Genomic DNA, 8,788 nt, shown 5'->3' with positions numbered 1-8,788 from the left:
AATATCTCCTTGTTGATGTCAAAGGCCGTGCATTCAATTAAGCTCTATGGTATTTTGCCACACATTAATCTATCATTTGGTAGAAGCTCTAGTCAAATTAGGCAGATGTCAACACGAATGGCTTGTGTTATTGAAGTTTTCACAAATTCGTGTTTAAGTAGTTTACACAGACAATGGTATTATTGTCCAAAATTTGCTCAATTTTAAACCCTTTTTCAAATGTTTGCAAATGAAACTGGAAATGAACAGCTAAAATGCATAAAACATTTTTGTTGAAAATTGTGTCATGTAATTGCCCCCTTAAATAACAAAGGTATAAGACATTTACCAACCTGACTACATTAAAGAAGGCTTTACTTGCTACAAGGACAAACATGGTTTTTGCTACAATATGTTTTGTGCTGCTAATTATTGGCATATTATTTTTATATAACATAAGGGTCAATGATGTGATACCCATCTGTTAAATTGTTCAAAAATACATTAAAACTCAGCTCATACATTGATTTTGAATTGGATATACGATGGACATGATTTGAATTTAATTAAAATCCGATTAAAAATCATTTTAAGCAGGATGTTACAATAGACTTGATATCAATGAAGAAAAAAGCCTCATTAAAAGGATGAAATTCTTTGAATAGAAAATCTTAAGTAGTTTAGCACAATCTTTTATTATTTTCTAGAAATAAATATTATTTAAAGAAAACTGCATCACTGCTTATTAATTTCTGAAAGTCACCAAATTTCAAAAAATCAAGTTCAGTGTACATTAAGGTCAATACATCTTTTAAACACAGCATGGAATGAAAATGTACCTATTTTCTAAACACATGTTATAGATCTTATTGAGAACCATTCATCTGTGCATATGGTTAATTTCTTTATGTTTTGACCTTGTAATGTTTGATCAAAATGTCATAACTGAACCATGCCATGAAAAAAGATGTATATAATACAGAAGACAAGATCTGTCACTACTTTTGTTTCATCATAACTTAAGATAAATTAACTTATTTATGAACCACTGATGCTCATGCGCTCTAGTTATTAGGTGTGTTCGACTTGAAGTAGCGCTGCTCAGACCAATCGGTGTATGACATCAAAGTACCATGAGAGTGGTTAGAAATTCATTTTTTATTGAATTTCATTTTTTTTATTGTTATTTTTGTTGTTGTTTTTTATCCTGAAGCAAATCAGTTATCAAAGGAAATGTTGCATTACAGTATATTCAAATGAAACCAGTTTGAAATATACTGTATCAAAAAAAACATGCAAACCTTTACTGACGTCTGTTCTTCTCATCTCAGGGATGCAAAAATGTTCACATCGTTTGTATGGGAGTACAAAAACAGTGAAAATGAAATACAGAATCAAAAGATGGCAAGTCACTGATAGATTAAGCCGACCACAAAACTGACATTTCTCAAATCCATAATGACAGTACAATACAGACGGACACAGGTTCTGCTGAATAACAACACCGACAAAACCCACAGAATAATAAAATGGAGACTATGGGGACTGTTCTGAAATTGCGCTGAGAAAATAATAAGCAAGTACCAATTAGTTATAAAGATGAAAGACTTCAAAACAGACCTAACATTATGCTAATATCACAATGTAATTAAATATGCATAGCGATCAGAGAGAAAATCTCAGACAATATTTGCAGACTGACAAACAATAATCCCAGTCAGGGTCCACAGATCTATACGCACATTCATGACAAATAGCACAACTGTTGATTCATTCAGGTCAAAAAATGTGCGGTAAACTTAGAAACTGTGTTGTATGTGTGTTTATGTTCAAAGTCCAAAGACAAACAATACTTCACTACATCTATACTACATTTAAAAAAAAAAAAGTAGTTTAGCTTTCTCTTTCCCTTTAGTTCACCACTGTTTTTCCACAAAATAATAATAAAAAAACAAGCAAATTTTTTTTATTATATATATATTATTATTACCATTATTTATTTTGTGGAAAAAATGTGGTGATATAAACATGATTTCCTATATATATATATATATATATATATATATATATATATATATATATATATATATATATATATATATATATATATATATATATATATATATATATATATATATATATATATATATATTGCATCATGTCACATTTATTTCCGTTTTTCTCGATGTAGATTCTCATTGCGTTTTTTTTATTTTAATACAACATTTTTTATTAATTCAAATGAAAAGCATACATTTAAGGAAGTACAATAAATACTACAATGTGATACAGATCATTTCAATTTTTAAATAGACTTTTTATAATATTATTATATTATCCGATTTTGCATTAGAAGTAAAGACTGCAATGAAAACTAAAAAATACACTTAATTTTCATTAAGCAAATTATAACGTTTTATTTCTTTCCGATGGTTTTTGGGATGAAATATGACCCTGATATCATCATGACAGGTTTTGTGAGCTTCACCCAAACACTGTTTGAATATTCTTGAGGCTGGTAAAGTACAAAGAGTCATCTATGAAATATGGAATGGCACAATGATGTGACATTTATACTGTAGATATATGTGCATATATAGTTTTTGATAAGATTTGAAATATCTGGAGATTTGAGTATCAGCCCCCTACATGCATCTTAAAAGGCTGTATCTTCTCTCAAAAAAAAAAAAGAAAGAAAGAAAGGAAGAAGCAGCTAGAGGTAAAGGAAATCAAGAAGAAATTGCAAGACCAAAAATATTCTTCCACGTTATTTTTCCGTTTTGAAACATCACCGCTTGCTTTTGCACTGAGGGGCTGAAACAGTAAATCTATTCATGGGCTTTCTGCCGTTTGCTGGGGTTTAGATGCTACCCTGGGGGCAGAAGGCATGTGCTGGTGTTAATGAACAGTTGAGCTGTAAAAAACTGATAAAAACCTAAATGATCGATACAAAAAAAAAGATGTGCAAAAACAGGAAAGAATGTATTGCCTGGATTTTCACCCCTGGATTCCAAGTCATTCTGCCATATCCTTGAATAATACCATTGCTTAAAGGAATGTCAGTGATGTCCTGTAATTGTCACGCAAACAGGGCAGAGAAAATATAACAATCAGCACACACACACACACGTATACAGCAGACGGGTGGCGATACTTGGTGTGTTTTCGCAGCTCCCTTGCTGTGAACTACATATTCAGTGAGTTCTGCCACATTAATGGGCCACAATGCAAAACAATTGTGACAAAGAATCGGAGTCCTTGAAGTGAAATAGATAAGAACTATTGTTAGGTTTGAAAGAACATTTCTCTGGCATTGTATGCAAGTGAAGCAGTCGTTTGAGTGCGGTGCACCCAGTTTGTTGAAAAATAGAGAAACATCTCATCTGCAACAATCTTGAAGTGGGAAAACGTGAATGATTTTGATTAAACACATTAGCAGGAACTTCTTAAAAAAACATCTCTGTAAAAACATTGACTTAAACGTCTCTGCCAGACAAAAGGCAGGACACCTCTTTAATTCTTTATTATTGCTATTTTTCACATTTCACATAATAGTCATCAAATCTAAGGAATAACCCAAATGGAAGCATAGAAATTAGAATTTCGTCCACAAATTTTTCACCAAACAATGGTAATATAAAGACCTTTTTTCTTGTTTAGTTTCTTAAAGCAATATCACACATGCAAAATTGTGTCGTTGTTCTTGCTTATTTTTGTCTACCCACAATTAGAGTGATGTCAGATGCATACACAGCTCAATTTCTAGAATTAAACGGTTAGTTCGCCTCAAAATGAAAATTCTTTATCATCTACTTACTCTCATGTCGTTCCAAACCCATAAGAAATCATTCATTCATCTTTGGAACACAAATGAAGGTATTTTTAATAAAATCTGAAATTTCTGTCCGTCCGTTGAAAATCTGTCCATCCAAAATTCGACACAAAATGTTCATTAAAAAATTAAACCATATGTACTGAGTATTCAAGCTCAAGCATGTTTACTTGGTGTTTGAGAACCATTGAAGTTCATTCTCATGTGTTACGCATCACGTTTGCGCTTCCACAAGAACCAATGAGGTTTGTTCTTGTGCGAAAAGCAAGTATAGGCTAGCTTGTTTATGTTTGCTGATCAATGATTATATGTGAATAAAAGCCTAAATCTGTTCATCATATAGGGGGAGACTGGGTGTGGTTGTAACATGGGGAGAGTTGTAACAATACCAATGAGTGATGAGCTAGGAGTCCTATGATAATTTCATTTTTTATCCATTTCTTCCCAAGGCTCTAAATCAGTTACATGCAGATTTTATAAAGAAAAAACTGAAGAATGTAATTTTTTTTAACAAAACTATATTTTGTTTAGTACTGTACTTAAACTGTTGCCGATAAAATCATATAACTTACATTAGAATAAACTGTGGATTCTCAGGCAAAATGTGATGCATTTTTAAACTGCTAATTTCAAACCATTATGCTACACTCTAAAAAATGCTGGGTTAAATACAACCCAGTGCTGGGTAAAATAAGGACAAACCCAGCAATTGGGTTGTTTTGGCCCAGCGGTTGGGTTACTACCCAGAAGGTTGGGTTAAACATTTAACCCAACCGCTGGGTCAAAACAACCCAATTGCTGGGTTTGTCTTTATTTTACCCAGCACTGGGTTGTATTTAACCCAGCATTTTTTAGAGTGTAATACAGCTAGCTAAACACTGGATGACAGGGTTGGGATAAGTTGTAATACATCTTAGCATCCCCTTATATAGAACTGAGGACTTTCATGTTGTCTATATGGAGCCATTTGGCAGCTCAAAGCCAAAGGAAGTGTGGGTAAAATATGCCCTATGCAGTCTCTGGATCCACCAATACAGCACTCTAAGGTTAAAAACATTGATTTGTCACCACTATGACTCTGATTGAGAACATTCATACATTGACACAATCTCACACACAATTTTACACAGTTTTTTGTTAGATCTATGTACATGTTCTTTACCTAGTGTGGAGAGTTGCCAGCAATCAACAAGCCCAGCTGATGGCAGTCAATCAATCAATCATCAGTCAATCTCCTAGACAAGGATTTAAACCTCAGTGGAAACAGCCGAGATAGAGATTATTCTCTAGACTGAAGCTAACACTTGTGCTTTCCCTTACCAAAAAGTAGTATACGTCAAGTTTATTTTATATATAGTATATTTTATATTAAGTATATTTTAAGTATACTTTATGTAGTAAGTATACAAATATCAGTGTACTAGTAGTATACTTGTAAGCGTACTATTTCAATACTCCTTGGGACTAAATTGGCCCACATTCTAGTATATAAAAGTATACTTTTAAGCATACTTTAAGTATAACAGTAGTAAACTGAGTACACAACTAGTTAACATTAATTATTTTAGCTTGTACTGGAACTATACTAAAAGTGAACTTCTAGGTATACTGATAGTTTACTAATTAAATACTTGTAGTAGCATTTTTAGTACACTTTGAAGTATAGTCTCAGTAAACTACTAGTTCAGTAGTTTTATACTGCAAGTATACTCGTAAGTTTTCTTTAAGTGAATTTTACATCATACTCTAAGTATACTACTATGTCCCTATTTAGGTATTAATTTGTTTATATTTTGTTACATGAATATCTGAACATACAAAACATAAAAAGAACAGGGTATCTGCTTGTAAACACAAACATTTTATTCTAGCTTCATTCATTCTTTTTTTTAAACACTTGAATGTGAATAAGTTTCATAAATAAGAAATACACATTTTGAACAAAAAGCTGAAAAAAACTATGAATTGGATTCAGAATAATCAAAACGTAGATAAATTCGATCAACACCCCAAAGCTTGGCAGTCATTATTACCTCTTCATTGGTCGACATTTTATTCCATAACGTTACACAGTTTTGATGCTGTTTTATGTCTGATGATCGCGTTAGAATACATGTGGAAGCATCTATTGTTTCGGTTTCTTCTTCACTTGTGTTTTTTGGAAATTCTGTACAGAAGATGTGTACTAGCGCCCCCTACACAGATTCTAGAAGCACAATTACAGCTAAAATATATTTAGACTTGTTCTAAGTATAAGTCAAGTATACTTAATTGTCATTTTAAGTATGTTTCTGAGAAGTACATAAAGCCCATTTCTGAGAAGTACATAAAAAGTAGACTAAAAGTATACTTTCCAATGTTTTAGTTTAAAAGAAGTATACTAATAGCACACTTGAATAAACTTCTTTTTTGTAAGGAATTGTTTCTTTGACAGAGAGTGACTGAGAGGAGTTTGCTGTTATGGATCCTCCACAGGCAGATCGCTGCATATACTGATTCCCGCCTGTTCAGAAGACTTTCACCCACGCTCATGTGGGCCACAGTCTTTCACTGAGGAACACCCATAAGGAGCACTACTTCACTGAATGCAGACTGGAGGAGTACAGTCAAGCTTCCCCTGGTCAAGCTTGGCTGGTTTCTTTGCGTCTGCTCACTTGTAAATAAACACAGCCTCCAGGTTGAACTCATTTCCTTGTGTCTGTTCTCCTTTTTCCTCCTCAGGAACCTGCTACACTAGGTACACTGGAGTTGAGTCCAAGCATAAATACCGTTAAGGAAGTTTGTTCTAGTAGTCTAATTTACACATACACACACACACACTCCTGCATAAAACAGAAAGTGGATTTGAACTGACACACACACACACACACACACACACACACACACACACATTAAAGAGAAAGTGGATTTGAGCTGGTCGGTCACAGAAAGTGAGACAGTGTTTTGTATTGTTCTTTCAGATCGTTTCAGTAAACCTGTTTTTGAAGCATACTTCATGGTGTGGCTGCTGTTTTTGGTTCTTGTTACAACTTTCCAAAGCATGTGTTACAACCTATACTCTGGCAGTGGGGTAGATTGTAACAAAGGCCCACCATGTATTTGACATCAACTTATAAGGGCAGTGATATTTTTGCAGCGGTATGAATTGATGCCTTTTGTAGAAAACAATTGTGGGTGCTTTGTATAAAAGTTTGAGCACTCTAGCTCAAAAAATTAGCAAGTTACAGATGTTGAAACAAAAAGCGTTACAACCATACCCGGTCTCCCCTAAAGCGATCGGGTCTCTTCGGAAGACTTGGAATAAACTGATAAATTCATATGGATTTATTGATCTCGACAAACGTTTTGACGCATTGGAGTGAACAGACTATCAGTGGAGGAACAAAATATGAAATCTTTCATATTTGATTAAAATATCTTAATTTTTGTTTCAGTAAACACATTCCGTATGGGTTTGGAACGACACGAGAGTAAATGACAACAACATTTTCATTTAAGCTATTTTTTAAAAGTTTCTTCAAGTCAAGTCACCTTTATGTTTATAGTGTTTTATATACTAGAGATTGTTTCACAGCAGCTAAACAGTATTAAACAGGAGAGTTATAGAATCAAAGATCGTGCAAACTTCACAGGGTTCAGTCAGTTCAGTGTTGATTTAGTTCAGTTCAATAACTGTGTAAAGTTCAATTATGAAACAAGTTCAATTCAGCTATAAAGAAGTTCAGTTCAAGACAGTATAATATTCAGAGTTCCGATATTCATAGTCAGTTTAATGGTGATTCAATTTAGTTCAATATCAGTGCTGATGTTGCAAAATTAATCAATTCTGAATCAATTAGATTCAGATATAAAGCACCCTTACAAAAGATAATAGTGTAATTATTCAACTAATTCAATTCATTTAAAGATGTGTGTCAGTGCCAGTGTCATCAAATTGATAAGGTTACTGAATAGTAAGTGTCTCTTAAACCCCAGCAAACCAAAGGCGACAACGGCAAAGAATCAAAACTCCATGAATTGGAAAAAAAAGAAGAAGAAGAAAAAGAAAAAAAAAGTTCTCCTCTGGTCTTAATAAAGTGTGCATCACAAGTCAGATTTGTGAGCTGGTGTTATTCAGTAAAATTTTGCATCCATCTATTTAGTCACACCAGCATTATGCGGGAAGGAAGAGTTGCAGTTGAAGCATGAAGGTATAGAGCTGTTGTTTAGCCAGTAGTTGACGGCTTGTTCGTCAATGGCCATTAGCACTAAAATGTCCTTCTAGGAAAAAAACTGCATTTAGGTTCCAACTGGTCCTGGCATGACACGTGCAATAGGTTTTAAAGTTCATAAAAAACTTCAGTCAAAGTATGTCCAAACTTTTGACTGGTAGTCACTACAACTCAGAAATCGGTCTGCTGCTGCTTTACCATGCATGTGAACTCAGAACAATTGTACAAACACCCTCAAGAGAATTCAGCTCAGCATGAAACATCAGGATGTTCATCCTCGTCTCTTTTCTTTCTTCTTCAGAATGATACAATACTGAACGTAATGACGAAAACCAAGCAAAAGGATGTTATTTACGCATTACTCACACCAACAGAGCATTATGCAAATGCACGCTCACGCCCCATCAAACAGCATACTATTAGAACCTCCACTGGAGGAATTATGCAGCTTCCTCTGAATAGAGCACTTATTATATTCAACAATAACACTGGCTACAACAAAGGATAAAAGCTAAACTTACAATGGAATAAAAATGAGCATTGCTTTTGAGCACTGCGCAAGCCAAGAAGAGAATATTTAATAATCTTTTTAAAGATAATTTGAATGGAATCTTTGATTATAAAACAGCAGCAGCAGCGTGTTATCTGTTATCAGGGTAGAGTAAAACTGTAGGGGATTCAAATGCTCACCAGATGAAGCCTCTGGGGAATTTTAGTTTATGAAAAACTCATTAATAAATAACAACACACAAACACCACTACATAA

The sequence above is a fragment of the Sinocyclocheilus grahami genome, unplaced genomic scaffold, assembly GCF_001515645.1.
Source record: "Sinocyclocheilus grahami isolate Dianchi unplaced genomic scaffold, SAMN03320097.WGS_v1.1 scaffold742.1, whole genome shotgun sequence".
In the NCBI taxonomy this organism is placed as follows: Eukaryota; Metazoa; Chordata; class Actinopteri; order Cypriniformes; family Cyprinidae; genus Sinocyclocheilus; species Sinocyclocheilus grahami.
The sequence above is the reverse complement of the archived record's forward strand: the minus strand, read 5'-3'. Positions refer to the sequence as shown.